This window comes from Panthera leo, chromosome B3 (assembly GCF_018350215.1).
Source record: "Panthera leo isolate Ple1 chromosome B3, P.leo_Ple1_pat1.1, whole genome shotgun sequence".
Classification (NCBI taxonomy): domain Eukaryota; kingdom Metazoa; phylum Chordata; class Mammalia; order Carnivora; family Felidae; genus Panthera; species Panthera leo.
Genome location: NC_056684.1, coordinates 87,008,170 through 87,034,776, shown reverse-complemented (window position 1 = coordinate 87,034,776; position 26,607 = coordinate 87,008,170). Strand labels below are relative to the sequence as shown.

Below are 26,607 nucleotides of genomic sequence, written 5' to 3'. Positions count from 1 at the left end.
GTACCATGCTGTTGTTGTTTTGCCTACACAACCTTCAGGTCTTAGTGTAAATGTTACTCTCCCAGGAAAGTCTTCCCAATCACTCCAGATTAAGTCAGATTCCCTTGTTATATCTCCTTAGAGGTTCACATTTTTCATTGTTATATTTACTCTTTTTGATGGAACAACTTGTTTATTTACTTTATATCTTTCTCCTTCTCTGAATTTACATTCCATTATGGTAAGAACTCTTTGTTTTGTTAACTATTATATTCCTAGTGCTTCTTAGTTATGCATCATATTATAGATGTTCAATAAATGATGGAGTTAACAAACCTATAGGTTCTTCCTGGGCAATTTTAACTATTTATATTACTTAAACTCTCACCAAGTCTAAATCAAGAGTCTCAAAATCATTCCTTGGCTGCAAACAGTATTTCCAACTAGATATTTCATGGCAACTTCATACTGTGCATGTGTAGAAGTCAAATCTTTCTTTTCCTCCTGCTAATGAAAACCTCACAATTCACCTGACTACCTAGGATGTTTAATTTTATGTGTCAACTTGACTGGGCTTTGGGGTACCCAGATATTTGGTTAAACATTATTCTGGATACATCTGTGACAGTGTTTCTGATTGAGATTAACATTTGAATTGGTAGATTGAGTAAAGCAGATTGCCCTCTTCTAAGTGAGTGGGTTTCATCTAGTCTGTTGAAGACCTGAACAGAACAAAAAGGCCAAGCAAGAGAGAATTTGCTCTCTCTGCCTGTCTTTAAGCTGGGTCATTTATCTTCTCCTACCTTTGGGTTTAGACTAGGACTGAGATTTATACTCTGTTTTTCTGGTTCACAGGCCTTCAGAACTGAACTGGAACCATCAGCTAATACCATCTGCTCTCCTAGGTCTCCAGCTTGCTGACTGCAGATCTTGGGATCTCTAAAGCCTCCATAATCATGTAAGCTAATTCCTTATAACCAGCCTCTTTATGTATATAACATTCTATTTGTTTTTACTGGAGAGCTCTGAGTAATACACCAACCCCAATCCTGGAAATTGCCCTCAGCTCCATATTTCCCTAAAACTTTACACATAATTTGTTTCTAAAACCTGCTGCTTTATACTTCTGAAATGTCTTTTTAGTTAGCACTGTGATTTTTTTCTTCTCTATTATGAATTATATTGGCACTAAAAAGTGTAGGAAAACATTGTTAGGGAGGAAAGGAAGTCCAAGATGGAGCAGAACAATCTAAGAAAACACCTGGCTGTTCTAAATGTGCTCCAAGTTTCCAGACCAAGATGAGTCACATCCTAGAGAGTGGAGAACATATACAGATGACACCTCCACAAGGGTTTGACACAAAATGAGATAAAGTAGAAAACTGGAAAACTAGAGATGGAGAGCAGGGGGTTCACAAGTGATTGAACGTCTCATTTGATACTGTGGTATTACAGGGACCTAAGCTACCATGTCCCTCTGTCTGCCTTGGGACCAGATTTCCCAAATATCTCTTTGCAGAAGCAGTGGGAGTGTGAGCACCACAAATTGTGAGCTCTTATAAATAAGTAGACAATGTAAGTAACACTACCCAGGGGTAGTAATAAAGAAGGAGAGTAAAAGAAATATATATATAATATATATTAATATATATATTAATATATATAATATATATTAATATATATTAAATAAATAAGTATATTTTATATATATAATATATATGCATAGTTAACAGAATATACTAATATGGAATACTAGAACATTTACATTTGGACATTTACCTGTTGATCCTTTTGGGGGTAGAGTGGAAGGGATTAGAGGATGACAATACTCCTTCCTCTAATTTGACAATATGTAATCCACTATCACCATCATAACACACTCATAATGTTTGCTTATAATGCATTTGGATAAAACTTATAAACATGTATCTTTATGAACTTTCATTTTCATTTATACAATAATTGGCCTGATTTAAAAATACATTGAAACTAGGGGTGCCTGGATGCCTCAGTCAGTTAAGCATCCGACTTTGGCTCAGGTCATGATCTCATGGTTCCTGAGTTCAAACCCCACACCAGGCTCTGTGCAGACAGCTTGGAGCCTGGAGCCTGCTTCAGATTCTCTCTCTCTCTCTCTCTCTCTCTCTCTCTCTCTCTCTGCCCCTCCCCCACTTGTGTGTGTGCTCTGTCTCTCTCTTAAAAATAAACATTAAAATAATAAAAAAATACATGGAAACTAGATTAGAAGCCATAGCCTTGGAAATACAAAATTTAAGGATGTCAGTGTGCTTAGGTCTACATAATCCCTGTGTGTGTGTGTGTGTGTGTGTGTGTGTGTGTGTGTGTGTGTTGGGGGGCATGTGTAAATATATACCTAGTGCTCTTTTACCTTTCTGGGATGTCAGTGTTCAGTCTACATTGAAATGTTTGAACCGAAAATCCACATAAACCTTTGTCATGTCACATGACTATAAACAGAAGCAGTAAGTGATGATAGGCATAGTTAGAAAGGGACAAAGAGTGAGGTGGCTGGGTGGCTCGGTTGAGCACCTGACTCTTAATTTCAGCTCAGGTCATAAGCCCGGGGTCATAGTTTCAAGTCCTGTGTCAGGAGCCTGCTTAAGATTCTCTCTTTCTCTAAAATAAAATTTAAAAAAAAATTTTTAAGGGGACAAAGGGAGTAAGCACTACTAAGTATGGCAAGGACAAGGGAAAGTTTCAAAAAGAGGTTGAAAATGTATTTCTTTAATATACTGATGGGGATGAAACAGCATCTTTGCAGAATAACTATTATATCAGTTAATTAGTATGAAAGTCCAAAAAGAAATTATTTTCACAGGCAATTCTGTCCAAGATCGAAAAATCAAGCTATAACATCTGTTTCCATTTTTATTAGCAATAACAATAAATACAAATCATTACAAAAATAGCATGTTGGATGATGGAACAATAAAAAGAAAAATCCTTCTTATTTAAAAATTGTATGATTCCATGAAATTAAATGATTATAAATGTATTTTAAAGACCTAGTGTTGTCTAGCACCATTTGGTCCATCTATCTTCCATTATCTCTTTATTTCTTCCTTCATTGTACATTCATTCAACAAATATTTATCAGGTACTCACTGCATATCAAGCACTGTTCCAAGCACAGGGGATAAAGTAATAAACAAAAAAACGTGCAAAATTCCTTGACCCCCTTGGAATTTACTTTCTAGTAGAGAAAAAAAACAAGGCCAGGGATGGCCTCCCTGAGAAGGTCTTTATGTAGAGACTGGAAGGATGTGAGAGTGAGCCTTGTGGGTAGCTGGAGGGAGAATGTTTCAAGGAGAGAAGTAACCACAAAGGCCCTGTGGTGAGAAAATGCATGGTGTACTGGAGAAATAGCAAGGAGTACAGTGACTGGAGAGGAGTGAGCATGGGAGAGAGTAATAGGAGTTGAGATCAGAGAAGTACTGGGGTGTCAGAACATGGAGTGCCTTAGGGGTCTTGTAAGGCCTTTGGCTTTTATTAGGGTGACATGGGAAACAAATGCATGTTTTGTTTCTTTTTAAATAAATAAAGTTTTTATTTTCAAAAAGTTCTAAATATATGGAAAAATTGTCAGGATAATGGCAGAGCTCCTCTATACCCTTTACCCAGCTTCCCCTAATGTTACTATCTTATATGATCATAGTGGATTTTTCCAAAATTAAGAAATTGACATGGTTATAATACTACTAATTAAACTATAGACTCTATTTGAATTTATCAATTTTTTCCTCTCGTGTGCTTTTCCTGTTTTCTATATTCTGCTCCAATTGAGGATATCACGTTGTATTTAGAAGTGGAGGGTTTTGAGTAAAGGGCTGACATGACCTTACCTTCATTTTGCAATATTACTCTGGCTGCTCTATCTGTACTCAGAATGCATTTGCTATAACCAGTATTCCTATTTCATTTATATCAAAACAATGAATACCCATAATAAAAGTACTTACCTTGTGGTAGGTGCTGTACTAGTGCCTTATCCAGTGGTAGATGCTTTTCATTCAATCTGACATTAAGTAGATGCAACCCTTTAATTCCCAGCAGGTATTAAGGTAAATAAGCCATGCATTTGAGAACATATACTTAAAGCCCTTACATGTTAAATAGAAGAAACCAGGCTCATAAACAGGATCATTGTTCAAGAGCGCAATTAGATCAGTTACCCAAACAGGGTCCATTGTACATTGAACATCTTTGGATGTTGCCTTTATATTCATTATAACATTGGTACAATTGGGTCAACTTATTTGGGTTCCAATTAAGTAGCACTATATAGCACTGCATACTGACAAACCGTTTTCACAAGAATTCCCATACCAATAATACACAAAATACACTATATCGGGCATTAGCTAGAATAGATTTTGTTTCTCAGACTTACATGTGCAGAGACAGAAGGTCAGGGTGCCCTGGTTAACATAATGTCAGAATCATGCAATTTAAAATACCATGTGATCCAACCACATGTTTTAAGTAATTACCTATAAATCCAGATACTGATAAATTAAATCTCACCATTCCACAGACACCTTGCTGTCATTTCCATTAGTGTTAATGAGCCATTCCATTTTTCCTGGTAAATTTACTTAGAGACCACATAGTTGTCCAAATAATAGCTCCCATTTTTCCTTAACATTTCACGTTGAGATTTATTAGTCTCTTAATGAATTCCATCATCCGTCAGGGAGACATTTAATGGTGATGTGACAAAAGCACTACCTACTAAAATGACACACATAGTGTCCTATAAAATGTGTTTTAATTCATATTATTTGTTCTTCACATTTTTGGCATTTGTACACTTCTGCTACCAATTTTACAAAATAGTTTTAACAGTATTTAAGGTAAATTCTTATGAAAATAAATTATTTTCCTTTTCATTAGAGTATCTAGTTAGATCCTAGTAGAATGATAGATTTTTATCTTTTTATTTTCATTTTAAAAAATTTTCAGTTTTAATTTATTTTTTAAATGTTTATTTATTCATTTACAGAGAGACAGAGACAGAGACGCAGAGTGTGAGTGGAGGAGGGGCAGAGAGCGAGACATACATACAGAACCTGAACCAGGCTCCAGGCCCTGAGTTGTCAGCACGGAGACCAATGTGGGGCCCAAACCCACAAACTGTGAGATCATGACCCGAGCTGAAGTCAGACACTTAACTGACTGAGCTACCCAGGCACCCCATAATTTTTAGTTTTTATTTAAATTCCAGTTAATTAACATACAGTGTAATATTAGTTTCACGTGTACAACAGAGTGATTTAATACTTCCATACATCACCTGGTGCTCATCACAAGTGCCCTCCTTAATCCCCATCACCCATTTAACCCATCTCCCCACCCACCTCCCTTCTGGCAACCATCGGTTTGTTCTCTACAGTTAAGAGTCTGTTTCTGGGTCTGCCTCTCTCTCTTTTTTTCCCCCTCCCGTATGTTCATCTGTTTTGTTTCTTAAATTCCACATAGCGTGAAATCATATGGTATTGGTCTTTCTCTGATAGATTTATTTCGCTTAGCATAATATTCGCTAGCTCCATCCACATTGTTGCAAATGGCAAGATTTCATTAATTTCTATGGCTGAGTAATATTCCATGGATATATATGCCACCTCTTCTTTGTCCATTCATCAATTGGTTGACATTTGGGCTCTTTCCATACTTTGACTATTGTTTATAATACTGCTGTAAACACCAGAGTTCATGTGTCCCTTTGAATCAGTATTTCCTTATCTTTTAGGTAAATACCTAGTACTGCAATTGCTGGGTCATAGGGTAATTCTATTTGTAACTTTTTGAGGAAACTCCATACTGTTTTCCAGAATGACTGTACCGGTTTGCATTCCCACCAACAGTGTAAGAGGATTCCTCTTTCTCTGCATCCTCATCAAAGCCTGTTGTTTCTTTGTATTGTTAATTTTAGCCATTCTAACAGGTGTTAGGTAATATCTCATCGTAGTTTTGATTTGTATCTCCCTGATAAGTGATGTTAAGCATCTTTTCATGTGTCTGTTGGCCATCTGTATGTCTTTTTGTTTTAAAATTTTTAATGTTTATTTATTTTTTGAGAGACAGAGAAAAACAGAGCATGAGCAGGGGAGGAGCAGAGAGAGAGAGGGAGTTACAGAATCCAAAGCAGGCTCTGAACTGTCTGCACAGAGCCCTATGCAGGGCTCAAACCCATGAACCATGAGAGATCATGACCCGAGCTGAAGTCGGATGCTTAACCAACTGAGCCACCTAGGTGCCCCACATTTTTTGGGGAATAATATCTATTCATATCTTCTGACCATTTTTTTAAGCTAGGTTATTTGTTTTTTGAATGTTGAGGGTTTTTTTAAATTTACTTATTTATTTTGAGAGAGAGAGAGAGAGAGAGAGAGAGAGGGGGGAGGGAAGGGGCAGAGAGAAAGGGAGAGAGAGAGAGAATCTTAGGCTCCACACTGTAAGTGAAGAGCCCAATGGAGGACTTGAACTCACAACCAGCAAGTTCATGAACTGAGCTGAAACCAACAGTCAACGCTTAACCGACTGAGCCACCCAGATGCCCCTGGGTATAGAGTTTTTTTTAATTCTTTGTATATTTTGTATACTAACCCTTTATCAGATATGCCATATGTCATCTTCTCCATTCTGCAGGTTACCTTTTAGTTTTTTTATTGTTTCCGTCTAGTATGAAAATCTCAGAAGTTTCTTCTTGACAGTGAACCTATTAAGTACATTTGCTCCAACTTAAATATTATTTTATTGGTGGATTTACCATTCTGGGATTCATCAAAGTCAAGTCTCCCAAAGAAACAAGGAACAGAATATGGATTTGTATAAGAACTATCAAAAATTGCTTATCATTTCTTAACTTTAGTAAAATTAGAAAATTCTTTAAAATTTAATTCCTTAAAAAAAAGCAATTTTTTTGAAGTTAGTACCACTGGATAAACAGACTGAGAAGTGATGGAAAGAGGGTAATTTAAACAAGCAATAAATCATGTTTATGCAAATTTGACATAGAATTGCAATAAAACTTGATGTTACTTATGGTCAACTGTGGAGGCCAAGGTTCTTATGACAATTGCTGCATTAAAATTTGGTGAGTGTCTCTTTTTGGGTGAATGTTACAAGCTAATATTTTGCAATGCTTACCCAGAAGGCCTTTTCAACTTTGGGTTTGCACAAATCTATTGACCTGAGTGAAATCTCCCTCTCTTGTCATATGTTCACTCTAGTAAAAGGATGATATGAGTTATGTTATCTGCTCTGACAGACAATCTTCGTGCCCTGGGGCTGTCTTTATTTCTTCTTCTGAATAGATACACAGTTTAAATAATTTTCTAATAGAATTTAACTGAAGCTTAGTCCTCTTGTAAGGTTTTAACATTTGAAATTATAGCTATAACTTCTCACAGTAACTTCTACAGCAGAAATACATGCTTAAATTTGTGTGATTTACATTAAAGTACCATCATCCCTTGATAGATATTCGGCACATCTATGAAATATGAAAATAGCAAACAGTCTATTCTTTCCTCTCTGTTATTATAAATACTTCCTTAAGGAAACTATCCATTGAATATGTCACTTCAAGATAGCATTGTCCAATAGGATCATCTCTCCTAGATGTCAAAAAAGAGGAAATGAACAAATGTATTTACCTGCCAACATCTATAATACCTATAAAATTGCAGCCATTTATTATAGTTGTGTGTGGCCCTTCATCTATGAAATTGGTATTAGTTGCTATGAGTAGAATAGTAACTACTGGTTACTGTATAGATAACTTATGCTTATCTTCACAGTAGTCCATTGTATAGTAGTAGTGATAATAATAGCTAATATTTTTGTAACACTTACTATATGCTTAATAACATTCTGATTACTTGTATTTATATGGCTGAAAAATTTTGACACTTTCTTATGTCATCCTTTGTGATCAATGAGCCATCTTAAAAATAGTCAGCCAAATCATAGCATCCAGTGGTGAAGCCCAGAAAGCATTATACATAATTCAATGGTTATTTTGCCTTGTAATATTCCTACCCATGACATAGAACCCATTAGCATTATCCTTTGATTTTAACCACTAACTTAAATCATTAAGAGTCTCAGACTTAAATATATAGATTCATACACATATCATAAAATACATATGCACATTAGGATCTCAATATATCAGTGTGTTTTATACTCTATAAAAGCAGCTTTTGGGATAGAGTTTTAATATCTGAAACAAACCAAAAGTTATCTATTATTTATGCCTATCTAGCTGTAGAACCAATGATTTGAAAATCAATGGCAAATGATCAACTTCATATATACAAATCAGAAACCTACTTAAGTCAGTACAATTCTGACTTTTCCACTTCACTTGCCTTGCACCCCAGCACTTTATTAAATTTTATGGGCTTATTTCCCCTAGAAGTCTAGATTCAGTATTTGCAATCATCTTTCACGATAGTGTCCTTTCAGTAAGTCTCACATATTCCACCCACCAACCAGAAAGTTGAACTAAAGAGCAGTTGTTTCTTGATTACAACCAGGGGATAATACTAACTAAAACGAGAAAATGTTTACACATGAGCAGATTTGAAGCCAAATGAACAATGATTCCCTGGACGTTACACCAAGTTCATATTTACCCACATTTTCAGAACAAATAAATATATTGCTTCTTGTTTAAAACAAGTAATATAAAACTGGAACTAAACGAGAAAATCTGAACGTTGGGCAAGTATAACTGCACAATTTATTTTTAAATATAAATTCTCATTGTGAGAAGCTCCAATATCAGTCCTCCTTCACCACATCCACTATCTCTAAACCTAGACCAAATCATCTCTTTAGATGACTATGGAGAGACTCACCGTCAAGACCAATATTATGCAAAAAGCTAATCTGTGAAAAAATGTATATTGTTTATCATCTTTGGCAAAAATACAGATTCCTCAAGAGTTCTTGCTTCAGGACTGGTTTCGAGCTCCCCATCTCATCTATCCTTACTTTTGAGCAAATAGTTATAATTACTTCTCTTAATTTTACCTTCTTTACCTACTTTTTCTTTCCCTGAGGTAGGAATGCAAATAAAGAATGAAATGGCCAAATATAAATAATAGTAAGAGGAGGATAAAACAATGCTTCCCTAATTTGAAAAGTTTTATATTATACTGAATTATATTGAATTATCCTTATTATACTGGAATTCTATTGGCCTTCATGACAAAAAGGAACCATCTATCCAACACTAAAAAGTAAAGAATGTTCCTAACTGACAGAAACGTGTTGGGTATGCTTAAATCTCATTCTTATGTATTGGTGGTCAGAAGAACACATTGAAATAAATTAGGTAGCAGGATATTTAAAATTAACTTTGGTGTTGGAATCAATATGATCTTAGATCTAACACTTACCTCAAGCTTTTATCTTACTACATAAAAAGCAATAAATATAGGGGATGCCTTATTCACTGACCCTTAACAGATTTCCTTAATGGACATCCTGGACTTTAAAACTTGAATTTTAGTTTTACCCATATTAGACTTTTTACTCATTCCTACTTGTAAAATTTTAAATAAAGTTTTTGGTTTGAAGGGACAGTATGCCATCTTTGAAACTGTGATTACTGGCTTGCTTATGTACAGTTATATTATTGCAATGTTTTAGAAGCAAATGAAGGAATCATAATTGTTCAACAGATGAAATAGTTTTACTTGAATATTCCACTGTTCTGTGTGGTAGCGATGAAAGGTTAGCGTTTAGTCTGACAAGAACACCACATTTCATTTACTATATATCATACTTTCCCTATCAGTAAAATTCATTCAATTATGCAAATATTTACTGAGCCCTTATGATATGCTAGAAGCAGTTCTAGTCTCTAAAATTACAATGCATTTTAAATATCTTATTTGTAAAGACCTGTTTTCATTAGAAAGCCCTATTTTTTTTTACATTTATTTATTTTTGAGAGACAGAGTGAGACAGAGCATGAGTGGGGGAGGGGCAGAGAGCGAGGAAGACACAGAATCCTAAGCAGGCTCCAAGCTCTGAGCTGTTAGCACAGAGCCCAATATGGGGCTCGAACCCATGAACTGTGAGATCATAACCTGAGCTGAAGTCAGATACTTAACCCACTGAGCCACCCAGACGCCCCCTAGAAAGCCCTATTTAACAGTAACTCATCTTCAGCTATTAGTTTTAAAACATTTTCCTTTAATCACCTGTAGATGTTCACCACTTATAGAAAATTACATTATCTACTGGATATAGAAATAGTTTCCCACTTTCAAAAGTCAGAAAGAATTCTATTGTTTGCTTCTCCTATTTCATGCAACAAGGACAATATGATTCAGGATGATGTTTGTTCCTGAAACTTTTCCATTTTTATGTTTGTTTTAACAGCAGTCTAGTGACTCCTTGGGAAATGAATAAAGGTGATAGAAAGAAAGTCCATTTACAAGTGAAATGGTAGTTACTTACCCTAGATTCAGGTTCAAGTCAGAAAGTCAGAGGCTTTTGTTAAAACTCTAAAAAATAATGATTTCTTTTCCAGCATGTTTTTCAGATTATCGATCTCAAGGTCATGTAATAATTTTTACAATTTCTTTTTAGCTTTGTGCCAGCAACAAAAGCTATTCGTCACTGGCCTTGGGAAGGGATCAAGAGGTTGGAAAGGAGGCATGTGGATGTTGTAAGTAATTTGCAAGAACACTAATGATTTCATAGTGTATGTGTGTATGCATTCACCGATCAACTAACAGGAAACTAAAGAATTTACCTTAAATCATATTGAATAGCTATAAGAATAAATTTACAGAGCTGTTTGATTTTTTATGTCTTTTTTGAATTATTTTTCAAGTAATTATTAATATTTGAGCCATTCTGCCTTTGGTTTTTAGTCTCCCAAGGTAAAATGATACAAGATATTGGTATCAATATTAAATATTACCTTTAGGGACAACTCTTTTAACTGATAGTCTTTGTATCTGTAGTCCCCTAGAAATTTCTTTTGTTATGTTCAGATTCCTGGCTGGAGATCTACTAAGAATAGAGTAAGGAGCATATCCAGAACTGTGGATAATCAACAGAAACTTTAAGTCAAAAACGAATACTAGTGTGTGGGATTGCACTTTCAAGGAAGCAGCTTTTTGTATTAAGGCATTTCACTAATTCATTTATCTTCCTTAAGTTTGCTGATATTCATTCTGTCAAAATTCAGTTACCCAGAGTTTGGAATATGGTCCAGAAATATGTGGTATTTGTACTAAAGAAAGGGCATTGGATACTTATGGAGAGGTTGGGGAAAAGGCTGTAAAGATAAGCTTGGTTGCCATGGTCTTTGGGTTCTTACTTTCTGAAATCACCAATGTTACCTCCTTTTAACCTACCTTATCTAATACCCCCTGCATTTTAGAAGAGATTGCTTGAATGGCATTGTCCAGTGGCCTGCAAACCCCAAGTTAGACCTATGCATGGATTGGCTTGGCTTCTTGACCTCTCCCATTCCAAGCTTTGGTTCTACAGACTTTTACAGTCTCTTTTGTCCTAGATTGTAGATAGGGCAATAACTAGACTCCAGTGAAAGATATAAAGGTGGCTTGGTGATCTGTGAGTTAACATGGTTATCTAGACTGTACTCAATGGTACCTCTCAACTGTCTTTCCTGACCGTTTGTGGCCAACCTCAAGAGGCTGAAGCTCCATAGTTCAATAAGATATTTAGAAACAGGAGTCCCTAGGGGCCTCTGTAGTCTGACTGCTGATGTTACCCCTGTCATCTGGAGTCAGGAGCTCTGGCAGATCCTCAGACTCCAGCCCAGATTCTCTACAAATGAGAGGCCTGAAGAAATATTAATTTACTACGTTCAAAGCTTTCTAAAACTATACTTTTAGTATCACTACAACCTCTAGCTATTAGTGCCATTTGTCCTCTACTGTCAGATCTGTTATCTGATGTGCAGCTTGGAGGCCTGGCTGTTGTGTACACACAAAGGAAAACTCAGAAGTTATGTAGAACTATTGATTTTTTTTCTCATCCTAGAAAAAATTGTTTTTCCTGGAAATTCGGCTGTATGGTACCGCAGGGATGGAAGGTAAGAAAGAGCCTAGCCAAACAAAAATATGACTTTTCATTTTTGTCCTGAGCACTTTCACTTACTTCATGTGTAAAAATCATTTAATTCAACAAATATTTATCAAACCCCTATTATGTGGCAGACACTGTTCTAAGTACTAGATATTATCAGTGAACAAGACTAACTACTTATTGTCATCAAGCTTATAGTGACTTCACAGGGTTGTTGTAGTAATTTAGACATGCAATATATTTGGCATAGTTCCTGGCATATAAAAACTATGTTAGATGCAGATTATGTTTAATAGAAAATAGGACAAATGGCAATGTTCCAGGCAGAGCTTAATTTAATCATCATTTGTCATTGCTGTGATGAATATTGTAAAAATGAAAGATTTAGATTGATACTTTCTAAGTCAAAACATGACAAAATATATCCTTAGAGTCAGTTGTAAAATGACATTAATCTATCAGTTGATATTCTGATTTTCACAGCAATATTCTAGTGCGAGTATTAACTTAATCCTAGCATAATTTACAAAATTTAAATATTAGTTCTGTTACAGCTGCCTTTTTCCATTTTTGAATAATGCTGAGATCTCATCCCAAGGGTAAGTTCTCTTTCCTAAGAAAAGACACACATTTGATGAAAAGGATTCTGTGAAATATTTAAGATGCTTAAAAAGAGAAATTTGCAATACGATTGTCCATTATTAAAATATGCCTCAATCTCTCAAGTAATGGTTCCATTTTTTGCTATGAATGAGACTCAGTTGAAAATCAGGTATTCAATTGCCTTTGATCTTTAGAAATTGAAGATATCTGACAACTTGCAGAATTATAGAGGAATTATAGAGTTCCCTTTTTAAAAGTTTGACCCTTTTAATAATAATCACCTTATTTTATGTTAAAATCTTCAATAGTGTAATAAAAATATTATTATTTATTATGTAAGGAAGGCCTATTGAAACTACAAAGACCAGAAAGTGAATCATAGTTAGGAGAATCATGAGATTAGCAGCACTACCAAACAAGAAGATAAAAAGAAGCCGAATGAAACTTAATTTTTTCCCAATGATTAGAATATTACAACCATAGTGCAGTTATAAGACATGCAATACATACATAATAAGAGACAATCCACATTAAATTTTAATATCTGTTATAATCTTAAGGAAAGGAATTCTTTATCATATATATATATCACATATATATTCATAAATATTTATGAAATAAGCACTGGTACTGTTTGGCAATGGTGGGAAATTTCCTCAAAGTGTTCTTCCTATGAATGGATAATCCTGACCATTAAAATGCAACCTAATACAGAAAATTCATCATAAGAATTGAGACCTTCTAATCATATGTGCTGTTCCTTTTAAGTTCCAAATGATACTTTTCTCAAAGACATCTTTATCTTTCTCTACATGAGTTTAGATTTGTTTTAAAATATTTCAACTAATTACAAATAATCCAGGATGACTCAAGACTTGTGTTAAGGGCAGTATCTTGAATTTTGGTGCCCAGGTTTCTTGACATAGCCACGGTAGACCCTTTTGTGTGTCAGAAACATTGCAAAACCTGCAAAACTTTCCCATTCAATCTATGAACCCTGTGATCATTCAAAATGCATAAATGTGACACATATTTACAATAAAACAGTTATGTTCTTTCTATTTATATCCAAACCCATTTTATGAAGACTATTTTGTAGTAAGTTGCGATGTCTCATTAACCTCATTCTGCAGATGGAGAAGAGGAAGGAATTGTTTGCCTTTTTACTGTCTTCAGGTTGATGTAATGGTTTGTGCTTTGTCTAACAGAATGACTTTAGCAATTTAAATTTTTTTTAACATTCATATTTTGAGAGACAGAGGATGACTGGGGGAGGGGCAGAGAGAGAGGGAGGCAGAATCCGAAGAAGGCTCTAGGCTCTGAACTGATGGCACAGAGCCCGATGCAGGGCTCAGGCTCCCAGACCATGAGATCATGACCTGAGCTGAAGTTGGACACTTAACCAGCTGAGCCACCCAGGCACCCCTGACTTTAGCAATTTAAAATGGAGTATAATCTCTCAGACTACTGTGAGCAAATGAGTATAAGCTGTGGTTAATAAAACTTCCTTCAAGGTAATTTGGGTGATCTAGAAAACTCCTTTAAGGGAGCTAAAAAAAAAAAAAGTCATTTGGAAAAAGACAGTATTATATCTAATACCCTGAGATGTTTTCCGTATGACGCCCTAATGGACGATATGCTAATCAGGAGGGTAGGAGGGGTAATTTAACAGGCCTTTCTAAAGGCCTGCCTAGCTGCATATCATATCATGCTACTTCATGTAGCATAGTACTTATTAACTTTGATTTTTTCTTATTTAATTAATAGTAATTAATGTGTTTATTTATTGTCTGTCCTCCTTTACCAGAATGTAAAATGTAGCTGAGGAGGTGACATTTAAACAGACAAGTATGGGATAAGGAAGAGTCTAGGAAGTATCAGGGAGCAATACTACAGCCAGAGTAATAATAACTCATTCCAAAGCCCTGTATTGAGAATGAGTTTGGTATGTTTGAATAAAAGAGAGGACAGAATATCTAGGCATAACAGAGTAGAATAGTGTAAAAGATTTCAGGGAAGCAAAGGCCAGGTCACATAGATCTTGGTAAATCAGTATTAGGGGTGTTCTGATTGATTTTTCTTTCCCCAACAAAGAGGGTAGAACCCCTGGAGACAGCCCCAGTCTCTCCTTGAGAGTCCTTTCTCCACTAGGTGTTACAAAGCAAGAATAAAACTGAAGCTGTGTGCTGGACAGCATAAGCTTTATTCAGTGTTCAAAGAATGGAGAAACAGATCTGAGTTTACAAATCAACTTTGCTGACTCTAATGGTGCCCCATTGTAACAAGATATCTAGACTTACTAACTTGTAATTTAAACCTTTCCATTGACCCATGTCAATCCCTTTTTCCCACTTCTTCCCTTTTCATAGAATAATTACTCATTATTTTCTCCAGGTAAGCCTTGCTTATTTCCATCTTCTATAACTTCACATATATTAGTTTCCCAATCTAAAATACTTTCTCCTCTTGATTCTACCCATTATTTATGGCCCCAGTTGGCCTTCCACAAAAATACAAGGGTAATCCTCCATTTATCTGAAGTGTGTGGCATCTATGTTGCTTTAACTTCTACAGAGCAGTCTCCTTGTATTTTGCTTTCTTAGGAAGTATTTCTACACACCTATCTCCTCTGTTTTGTTCCTTTATGTATCCATCACCTCTAGCATATACCTGGCACAAGTCTGGTGTTCATTACATATTTGTTTAGTGTGTGATGAAAAGATTAATTAATATGCATTGTTGGTTATCATTTATGTATTTTTTCCATCTTTTCATCTGAATTGTATGCTCTCTACAGCAAAAACCAGGTCTTATATTTCCCATTCTATCATTCATAACATCTAGTGAGGTGACCTAGAGAAAGTAATAGATTAAAAAATTAGCAATTCCTGTTTTCCTAAAATGCATCTCTTTGCCTGTCCTGACTTCTCACTGATTCATGCAGCTTTGACAGGTATGGGCGGAGAGGGGCGGTGGAGGGGTGAAAATAGAAACATTCTCTCTGCTCAAATTTGAGCTGTGGGGGATGTGATCGATGTATCTGGCAAAACCTTCTGGCAAACTCAAACCTAAAGATGCTTTTAAGAAACACTTTCTAAAAAAAAAAAAAAAAAAGAAACACTTTCTGTAATTGTGGAAATTTGCCAACCCTACTCTGGTAAGTAGATCCTATGCCTAGGAGCAATATTGGACTATTCTTAAACACTTCTAATAAATGAGTATGTAATAGACATACAGATAATTTCTATGTAATAAAGAACTTGAGATTAATAATAATCATTCAGTCCTCCCATAAATTTTAATGAGGAAACTGAATTGACCATAAGGCAATTTGATTATTAAAAAAAAAAAAAATCAGTAGTAGGCAGCCATGGTTTAATCTAAAGGCCATCAGAATATGAAATGAAGGACCTGGATTCAAGTTCTAATACATTCCTTAAGTAGATTATGACTTTGGAGAAGTTGCTTAAATTCTCTGAAATGTAATTTCCTTATCTTCAAAGTAGATATGACCAGAAAGACTGTGAGGAAAGAATGAGATAGTGCAGAAGGTCTTTGAAGGTATATATGCCATATGTTAATAAGGTGGCCAAAACATAGTTTAAGAGAAGGAAAATGCGGGGTGCCTGGGTGGGTCAGTTGGTTAAGCGTCTGACTTCAGCTCAGGTCATGATCTCACAGCCTGTGAGTTTGAGCCCCGCGTCGGACTCTGTGCTGACAGCTTGGAGCCTGGAGCCTGCTTCGGATTCTTCCCTCTCTCTCTCTGTCCCTCCCCAGCTCGTGCTCCATCTCTCTCTCTCACTCTCTCAAGAATAAATCAACATTAAAAAAAAATTTTTTTTTTAAAAGAGAGAAGGAAAATGCATATGTAGCTCCAGTAAATCACAGGCATGTTACCTTACTTTTTTCTGTTGCTTATCAGGCATTGTACCCCTCTAAGAAATAATCCATTTCTGGCTGATTCCTTTCACATTGGCGATTTTTGTTATGGTTGTTGTGTCAGACCCCAGAGAGTTATTCTGAATTGTCACTTGTGTTCATATGGGCACCCCTCCATTAGTGTTGGATTCCAGTATTCATAGTACTAGTTTGCCTTTAGTATGGCAGCTGGTAAGCAAATAGCACCCTCAATTATGTCAATAGCTCTTAAAAAAGCAGATTAAAAAATTCATTAGCATCTCTGTATTGTCTTAACAACAAGTGACCAGTGAAAGTCCAGGAAGCCACTTACATCAAATTAGACACCTTTGAGCATCTTTTATAAACGTAGTTATAGTCTTAATATCTCAGCTGTTGCAAATCATACAAAAGTAATTGGAATGTATTCCTTAGAGAAAAAAAATTCAGTAAGTAAATATTTCTTTTAAGTATGTTAGAAAATAAGCTAGCTAGCAGAAAGCTATGACAGAGGATAAAATATGTTATTCAAAGTATTAATTATATGTATTAACTAGTACATACTATAATTCTATTAAGTTTAGAAAGGAGATCAAGGTTAATTTTATTATCAAGTGCCCTTGGCTCTATTCATTTAATAGTAGAGGATACATAATCTATCAAAGTAAAAAAAAAAAGTTTAAAGCAATTTAAAATTGCTTTAACAAGAACATAAATTAAGTTTTTTGGGGTATTCTTTCCAGAGTAAGTGCAGTGTCATCACTTTAATAACAACTAAAACTAAATTTAGACTTTTGAGAAAAATTTTTTTTTCTGAAGAAACACAGACCTTGAAAATACCTTGGGAGACATTACTGACCTCTCTGGAAATTAATGAATCCTTATAATATTCCTAAAGGGTTATGGGAGATTTTCTAATTCTATATTGCAGGTGGGAAACCAAAGAGCTTGGCCAAGTTTCTATTTTTAGGGATGGGCTGACTGGGACTCTTAGAATGCTCTTCCCTTTCAGTTTTTCCATCATTTGGCCTTGTCTTTTTTTCTCTTCTACAGAGTGAGCAGATAACAAATATTTGTTCTTTGTTTTGGACTCTCATTTCAATCACTAAAGCTCCTAAGCATACTCTGGACTGTTTAGAGCTAAATGAAAATCTTAATTTCTAGCATGCAATATTATACTTTCTAATTATTTGAGGCCCAACCTGTTGGATTATACATGCCTGCGTGCATTCACATGACACTCTGACATCAGTCTGAGCCATGTGACTCTTAGGCCAGTGGAATACAAGTGGAAGTGGCATACACCATGTATGTCCAAGCAGAAGCTTTGAGAACCATAGTGTGCTTCAGCTACCTTCCCTTCCTCTGTGATGACAAGGGAATAGCCAGATAGGAACTGCTCCTTTTAGCTTGGGTCTTAGAAGGAGAAGATAGGTAGAATGGAGCTGCAACTGATCCACAGATGACTCATAACATGAATAAGAAATAAGTCTTTATCATTGTAAATCATTGAGATTTTACAGTTGTTTGTTAATGCAAATAACCAACCAGATTTTGGTAACACACAGTCCTCACCACATTGTGATAGATTTTAAAAAGGACTGTTTTAGGTCTAACACATAGAAAGAGGTATTCAGTTAGAAATTTTCATAAAAGCTTGATATATGTATTTGGTTCGTTGTCACTGGATTTTCATCGTCTTAATTATAGTTTTGTCCAGGCACTCGAATAAAAGAATTATGTGTCCTTTAGAAAGGACACAAAGGTTATGCTTCAGCGTGGCACTCTGCTATACAAAAGCAGATAAATTTCAGTAGATACTTTGCATTTATAGGTGTAAAGCTGACCACATACAAGTGATTGTTTAATTTGTAACTTGGGGTGATTTGTACTTTTGCTGAGGCATCTCTTTGAATGGTCTTGGTGAGGGTGCCTGGCTGGCTCAGTTGGTTAAGTGTCTGACTCTTGATTTTGGCTCAGTCATGATCTCATGGTTTCTGAGACTGAGCCCCGCATCGGGCTGGCAGCATGAAGTCTACTTGGGATTCTGTCTCCTCTCTCTCTAGCCCCCCCTAACCCCTACACATGCACACACTCTCTCAAAATAAATAAATAAACATTAAAAGAAGAAGTTTATGAGTGGTGTTCTTGGTGAACTTGTGAGTCTGGCACTATGCATGTCACTGAACTTGGGGGAAGGCCTAGTTCAGTGTCCTTCAAAGCATAGTCCTTGGACCAGCAGTATCAGAATAACTTATGACTTTGTTAGACATGCAAATTCTCAGATTTTACCACAAACCTACTGAATCAGAAACTCTTGGGTTAAAGCCTAACAATCTGTTTTAACCAGGCCTCCTGGTGATTCTGGTGCTGGTTAAAATCTGAGAACCACTGGCCTTACCATTTTCTATAAATGCCTTTGCTACTCCTTCTATCACATGGTGGGACAGGATCTAGAAATCAAACCTTTAAAAGCACCCTTGTTATTCTGGATACTGGTGGCTCATTTTCACTGGCTTACATTTTAAGAGATAAAATAATAGCGTTATTCAGAATATAACTTCACAGTATTTAAGTGGACATTTGGAAAGAACTTAGAATACAGCAATTATCAAGGGTCTCATGTGTATGCAATTTAAAGTATTAATTGATGTCCAAATAATCACTATAATAATGAATATTGGCTTCTATAAAAGAGCAAAACCATAAATGTGGTCCCAGAGTGTCTCTTCTGACATCCACAACAAGGAGTTAGGCTTGCAAAGAACACAAAGCATGAAGTACCAGTCCCTGCTTTTCTCTACCTCACATTTTACCTGCCTGCTCACCCTTTGGGGCTGGAGGCTCTGAGGAGGAAGACAGGAGACTAGGAGCCCAAAGTTTGGAAAATAGCTTCTTAGGGGCAGATGCCTTAAATTGAAACATGAAAGCAGAAATCAGGGTCAGGTTTGGAAAGGTAGCTCTGACTGGGTTCTGGCCAGGATGAAGAAGGATTTGAATTGGAATCTCCCCGCTCAAACAACAGTCAACAAGAAAGAAAAAGGAAAGAAAAGGCAGAAAGGAAGAAAGAAGGAAGCAAGGAGACAGGGAAGAGAATGAGTTGTCAATCACAGTCTGTTGGAAGGAAAGAAGGAAGGGAATGAGTTGTCAATCACAGCCTGTTAGATGGCTAACTTCCCATCTTTTATGCCAACATTATGCGAGTATTAAATCAGCACTGAAGACCATGACCTGCTGCTGGTCTTAATGCAGCAGAATATTTCCTGTGCTGTGAATGCAAGCACCGTGGGAGCAGGAAACTTGTCAGTCTAGTTGCCACTCTACTCCAAAGCCCTGACTAATCAGTGAAGCCAAAGACAGCTTTCCTGTGAAGCTAAGCCTCAGGCCTCTTGCCTTGCACAGGTCACTTTCGATATACATGATTTTATTTTTGTGATTTTGTATTATTTTTCTTAAAGAGGATGCCACAAATTGTATAAGCTTCAGATCTTCTCAAACACGGGCCTGCCTCTGGTTTGGAGGTAATGAGTAGAGGTGAAATATGCTTGGACAAAGGTGGGAGCATGGAAGGAGAAAAGAATAGATCAACGTGTTAGAAGACAATCAGCTGTACCTGCTGACTGACTGGATTGTGGAAGGAGAAAAAGGAATTAAAAAATAATTCTATTTCTTTCTTTGATGGTATTATTAAGTTCACAGATTAAATCATCTGTAACAGGCAAGATATCTGGGTATCAACTAATATAAAATAGGCATCACAATGATACATTTCTTGCCAAAGTGGAGAAATAGGTACATTCTACTATAATTCAAGAGTAAAAACTTGTTAAGTCACTGTATCAATTACACTGATTGAAGATTTAACTAAATCTAGAGGTTTCTAAGTTATGTCAAACGCTTAGGTCTTTATACCTCTTCTTTTCAATATATTTGTCAATGGTTTGTACCAAATTATAAGTATATGCTCAATGCATTAACATATGTGATGTGATTTTGAAAAGACCAGAAGATTAAACTGAAAACTGAAAAGGAGGCAGAAATGGATTCTAAATCATTTTAATTAGGGTATATGACCTGACAGCAATATTGTTAAAACTGAGTTCACTTTGTGTCAAGTGTGTGATGTCCACCTATAAAGGCTAATGTCATCTAGGCCACATTAATAGAAGTGGTTTCTAGACTCTAGAATAAAGGAGTGGTAAGGACACCTTAGTGGTGTTAGGTATCTGACTTCAGCTCAGGTCATGATCTCATGGTTTGTGGGTTTGAGCCCCTTTTCGGGCTCTGTGCTGACAGCTCAGAGCCTGGCACCTGCTTTGGATTGTGTGTCTTTCTTTTCTTTCTGCCCCTCCCCTGCTTGTGCGCTCTCTCTCTCTCAAAAATAAACACTAAAAAAAAAATTTGAATAAAGGGTTGGTAGCCTCATTTGGCTCTGCAAAGTTCACTACTATCTTTAAAGAGTGGGTTGTTGATATGTTCTGTCTGATACTTCAGGTTCTATTTAAGCCCCACAAATATAATTAGGATGAATATCAGCAGGTTTAATTTTTATTACGATAATTTTTTAGTAAGAGATATAAAATATAGAAGCATGGGCGTGAATTATCCGTTGTATATGTTCAATCATAGGCTAAAGACAACCAGTTGACAGGCATTTTTAGGGGAGATAAGCATTAGATAGTTGGTTATTTCATGTAATTTAAAGTACCTATTTTTAAGGTAGCTCAGAGTTTTCAAGATTCTATCACTCTATGACTCCTTGATAATTTTTATTTAAGTTCCAGGTTGTTGGTCCAACTCCTTCTAAGTTGTTCTTTTGACTCCTAATTGAATTGGCAGGAATTCACAGCATTTTCCTTTCTGTATTTTCAGTTTCATTTCATGAATCTTAAAGATAAATTCTTATTGAAAACTGATCTACTACTTATTCTTCTGTTGAAGTAGAATTCAGTTTATTTACCCGTAGTAAAGCTCAGTAAAGTGAAGTTTCTGGCATAATTAAAAAGTTTAAATAAGATATCGTTACAAAAAAAGACAATGTATAGACACTCATGGTGAAAGTCCCATTCAGCTTATAAACTATAACCTTATCATTCTAGAGTTTTCAGCTCAAGTTTTCAGTCTTTCCTTGAGAAAGACTCTGTAGTCATAGCTACCAAAGTTCTCAGCCAAGAAACCGTCCATCTAGCATTAATAAATCCTAAGATCAACCATCTTTTGCCCAGAATTATTCTAGAAAATATTCTTTTAAGAATTATTTTTCCAGGGGCTCCTGGGTGGCTCAGTTGGTTAGGCAACTGACTTTGGCTCAGGTCATTATCTCACAGTTGGTGAGTTCAAGCCCCAGTTCGGGCTCTGTGCTGACGGCTCGGAGCCTGGAGCCTGCTTCACATTGTGTGTCTCCCCTCTCTCTACCCCTCTCCTCCTCACACTCTGTCTCTCTGTCTCTCAATAATAAATAAACGTTAAAAAAATAAAAAAAATAATTATTCTTCCATTTGAGATGCATAAGCCAAATTTTCACAGCAAAAGCATTTAGGGTCTTGTATTACTTGGACTAGTAGCACTTACTTAATTCTCTTAAAAGTCAGTAAATAAAAAGGACATTTAATAATAAAAGAGACAGTAATAATTAACTTTAATAAGCGGTTAGTATTAACAAACCAGTCTTTCATAAATAAAAAATGGATGACCTAATTTAGTTTTAATTTTATTGTTTCTATGAAAGAGATTAATTCTTCAATATAATCACCATAATTAAAAGGGAAAAATGTCTATCGATTAGTTGAAGTTATTTAAATATCATGTACAGCCATGGGAAATGGTGAAAAAAAAAAGTTAAGATGAGCAATCAATAATCATGTTCAGAAAATAACCAAATCAAATAGTAAGTCTAACTGAATACAACCATTATAAAGACCAAAGAGAGATAAAAGATAAAAGCATTTATAATATATTCATGATAGCATTTATAATGTATTTGTTTTTTTATCCCTGTAAATCAGGGTTTTCCCTATTACTTCACCAAAGTCTTCATAAGAAACTTGGAAATGGAAGAGTACATTTGACCTCTAGATTATAACTGGCAGTTTACTCTTTGAAACTAAAACTGTCATCACACTATCGAGGAATACTTGCAATCTAAATGCTACCTTCAAAAGAATCAGTAGAGAAAGACATATTCATTAAAAAGCAATAAGGTTGTAGTAAAATGACCACCTTTAAATCACTCATTATATGTATTGTAGGCTGTAACTGAATAGTGGTCTACCATTATTCTGTTATAATTAACATGTGAAAACTCTGAAGCAATCATCAATATTTACTTTTATAGAATCAATAGTAGGTAAATATGTGGAACATTAGGGCCTAGTGAAGTATTTAAAACAAGAACAAATTGTGTACTTATCATAAATTCAAAATTTTATTTTAAGGGTATTATTAGACATTATCATCATCATCATCATCTACTATTATATTTAATTACTACCTTGGAGCTGAATGTTTACCTCACAACTCACCTATGGTGTTGCAAATCCAATAGTGTCTCAGTAATAGAAAGAAATTCTTAATAAGTAGTTGGTAGACTCCTATTCAGACATGGATTTTATGTTCACTGTAATACCATTAGCAGGGCTCAAGCATAACAAATAATTAAGAGCTGTAGACTTTAGTGACTCATTAGAGAAGAAACCACAAATTAATTGAAGCATAAACCAGTGTCTCTGCACAAATGCCATCTTCTTTGAGAAGTCTTTCCTGATCACTTTTTAAAACTAGCCTCTTCTGTGGTGTTGGTTGTTATTTCTCCTCTCTCACTTGTAATTTTATTTATTTGGGTCCTTTCTCTTTTCTTTTTGATAAGTCGGACTATCAGGCTACAGTTTTCTAAGTTTTAATTTTTTCAAAGAACCAGCTCCTGATTTCATTGATCTGTTCAATTGTTACTTTAGTTACTATATCATTTATTTCTGCTCTAATCTTTATTATTTCCTTCCTTCTGTTGGCTTTAGGCTTCAGTTGTTGTTCTATTTCTAGCTTTTGGGTGTAAAGTTAGGTTGTTTATTTGAGATTTTTAGTGATGAAAGAAATTGAAGACGACACAAAGAAATGGAAAGACATTCCATGCTCATAGATTGAAAGAACAAATATCATGAGAATGTCTATATGATCCAAAGCAATCTACACATTTAATGTAATCCCTATCAAAATACCAACAACATTTATCATAGAGCTGGAACAAACAATCCTAAAAATGTATGTGGAACCACAAAAGACCCTGAATGGCCAAAGTAATCTTGAAAAAGAAAAGCAACATCACAAGCATCACAATTTCAGAATTCAAGGTATATTACAAAGCTGTAGGGATCAAAATAGTATGGTATTGTCACAAAAATAGATACACTGATCACTAGAATAGAGAACCCAGAAAAAAACCCACAACTATATGGTCATTTAATCTTTGACAAATCAGGAAAGAATATCCAATGGGATAAAGTCTCTTCAACAAATGGTGCTGGGAGAATTGGACAGTAACATGCAACAGAATGAAAGTGGACCACTTTCTTACACCATACACAAAAATAAATTCAAGATGTATTAAAGACCTAAATATGAGACAGGAAACCGTCAAATCCTAGAGAAGAACCCAGGCAGTAACTTCTTTGACACTGGCTGTAGCAACTTCTTTCTAGATATGTCTCCTGAGGCAAGAGAAGCAAAAGCAAAAATAAACTATTGGCACTTCATCAAAATAAAAAGTTTCTGCACAGTGAAGGAAACAATCAACAAAACTGAAGGGCAACTTACATAATGGGAGAATATATTTTCAAAAGACATATCTGATAAAGGGTTAGGATAAAAAATATATAAAGAACTTCTAAAACGCAACACCTATAAAATAAGTAATCCAGTTTAAAAACAGGCAGAAGACATGAATACACATTTTTCCAAATAAGACAGGCAAATGGCCAACAGACACATGAAAAGATAACTAACATCACTCATCATCAGGATACAAATCAAAATTACAATGAGATATCACCTCACACCTTTCAGAATGGCTAAAATCAACAACACAAGAAACAACAGGTGTCAGCAAAGATGGAGAGAAAGGGGAACCCTCTTGCACTGTTGGTGGGAGTGCAAACTGGTGCAGCCACAGTAGAAAAAACTATAGAGGTTCCTCAAAAAGTTAAAAATAGAACTACCGTACAATCCAGCAATTGCACTACTAGATATTTACCCAAAGAAAACCAAAATACTAATTCAAAGAGATACATGCAACCCAATGTTTATAGCAGCATTATCTACAAGAGCCAAATTATGGAAACAGCCCAAGTGTCCATATATGGATGAATGGATAAAGAAGAGGTGGTATATGAATAAAATGGAATATTACTCAGCCATAAAAAGAATGAAATCTTGCCACTTTCGATGAAGTGGATGGAGCTAGAAAGTATTATGCCAAATGAAATGTTAGAGAAAGACAAATACTGTATGATTTCACTCATATGTGAAATCTAAGAAACAAAACAATCAAGCAAAAGGGAAAAAAGGGGAAAGAAAGGCAAACCAAGAAACAGACTCTTAACTATAGAGAAGAAACTCATGGTTACCATAGGGGAGGTGGGTGGAGGGTTGAGTTAAATAAGTGATGGGGATTAAGGAGTGCAGCTGTTGTGATAAGCACTGAATGTTATATGGAAGTGTTAAATTACTATATTGTACACCTGAAACTAATACTACACTGTATGTACACTGTATATTAACTACCTGGAATCCAACTAAAAACTCGAATAAAAGAAAATAACCCCTTCATAGTCTAGTTGCTTACTATGTTTTTTTTCATAGCATTCATCACTATCTGATACTGTGTAGCATGTTGATTGGGTTATAGTCTCTCTTTCCTTCTAGATCGTAAACTCCCCAAGGATTGAGATGTTGTTTCAGTTGTTCGTGGTCCTGGAAACTGAAACAATGCCTAAAAAGTTGGCGACTTCCAATAAATATTTGTTAAGTGAATGAAACCCAGGGGAGGTAGAATATCTGTCAATGAACGAGAAGTGAAATCCTTTGGTGAAATCCTTCTGTCTTGTAGACCTTTGGGATGCTGAACATCATTTACTCAAACATTGCTAAAAGCATGTGAAAAATAATACAAATTTCCTTGAACTCAATTTTGTCGTGTGATAGTAGGAGACATGAAGACTCAAAAAAAAAAAAAAACTATAAAACTTCCTTATGAAAAACAATGATACGTTCCCCCTCACTATCCAAAAGTAAAGCCTTCCTGTGAAACCTTTCATAAATCAAAATGGCATAAAGCAAAAGAGCAATTACCATTCATTTATATGTAAAATGTTTGGAGCACTCCCAGACCCCCAAATTACCTCTCTTAGGCTTTTGGATATTTTAGGATACATCTTGCTGACAGATATACAAGATAAATCAAGATAAAGCACAGATGCTCACAGACACAGTTCAAAGCTATGGTGGCTTGATGCTCAGTGGCCAAATGTAGTTTCCCAGGGAAGGAGCTGGTGATGCATGCTTGCTGCTCAGAGTGCTGCCCTCTACAAGGGCTCCCTGCAACACAAATGCTGAACAGTATTTCATCTTTCTCCTTTTTGTGTGTGGTTAAAAGTGAAAATCTTCTTCGCATTTCTTTCAGATGGCAAAAACGGGTATTAACATAGGTTTTTCTGTAAAGGCGAAGTGGTGTAACTCGAACTTTGAAAAGATGGGGGATATGGGTATAGTCCATATTCTGTACATAAAAGTGAGTTCAGATTTTTTTGGAGTCTCCCTCTTCTATTGAACTGATTATAAGAGCACAATCACCAATGTTGAAAGAACTGGATACACACAATTAGAGGTATATAAGTAGAATATTCTAAGCAATTACAAATGCAGTTATAGTTGGCTGATCTCAAGAGTGAATTGAAAAACAAATTCAGAAACATTCTGGGGATAATTAGTACCAGAGAAGTCGAGCTGAATATACAACGAAAACATTTATAA

At 35.6% G+C, this 26,607-nt stretch overlaps 1 long non-coding RNA gene across 1 annotated transcript; it reads left to right on the top strand.

Annotated features, from left to right (window-relative positions):
* Positions 1 to 842: 842 nt before the first annotated feature.
* On the top strand, positions 843 to 12,110 carry LOC122221307. The gene is made up of 3 exons (XR_006203152.1): positions 843 to 937; positions 10,612 to 10,690; positions 12,040 to 12,110. It is a non-coding gene; the product is annotated as an uncharacterized LOC122221307 (long non-coding RNA).
* Positions 12,111 to 26,607: the final 14,497 nt, after the last annotated feature.